Below are 326 nucleotides of genomic sequence, written 5' to 3' on the forward strand. Positions count from 1 at the left end.
CTATGCCTAAGGCTTAAAAAGGAAATTTATCGAAAAAAAAGTCTTCTTTGAAAATAATGAAAGACGTTTTCATTAAAGTTGCAAGTCTTTGACAAATTTGTCAAATCGGTGGACAAAACAGACTTAAAAAAATACCTTTTGTTTGGGCAAAAATATCTACAGTCAAAGGAAACCAATTAATCATCACGGTAAGTTTGAAGAAATGGACAACAGAAACTAGGAAAAGTAATTGAAAACATACTTCCTTCTCGAACAAACTTGTCCCACAAACCGTATGTGACAGTTCCCCCTCTCAACAGAAAATGGGAAGTCTTCTTAATTGATTG

General features: G+C 33.4%; 1 protein-coding gene across 1 annotated transcript in view; it reads right to left on the reverse strand.

The window, feature by feature from the left end:
• Positions 1–326, reverse strand: part of LOC119593072 — a 5,659-nt gene that overhangs the window by 2,368 nt on the left and 2,965 nt on the right. The window lies entirely within an intron of this gene.

Source organism: Penaeus monodon, chromosome 31 (genome assembly GCF_015228065.2).
Source record: "Penaeus monodon isolate SGIC_2016 chromosome 31, NSTDA_Pmon_1, whole genome shotgun sequence".
Taxonomy (NCBI): Eukaryota; Metazoa; Arthropoda; class Malacostraca; order Decapoda; family Penaeidae; genus Penaeus; species Penaeus monodon.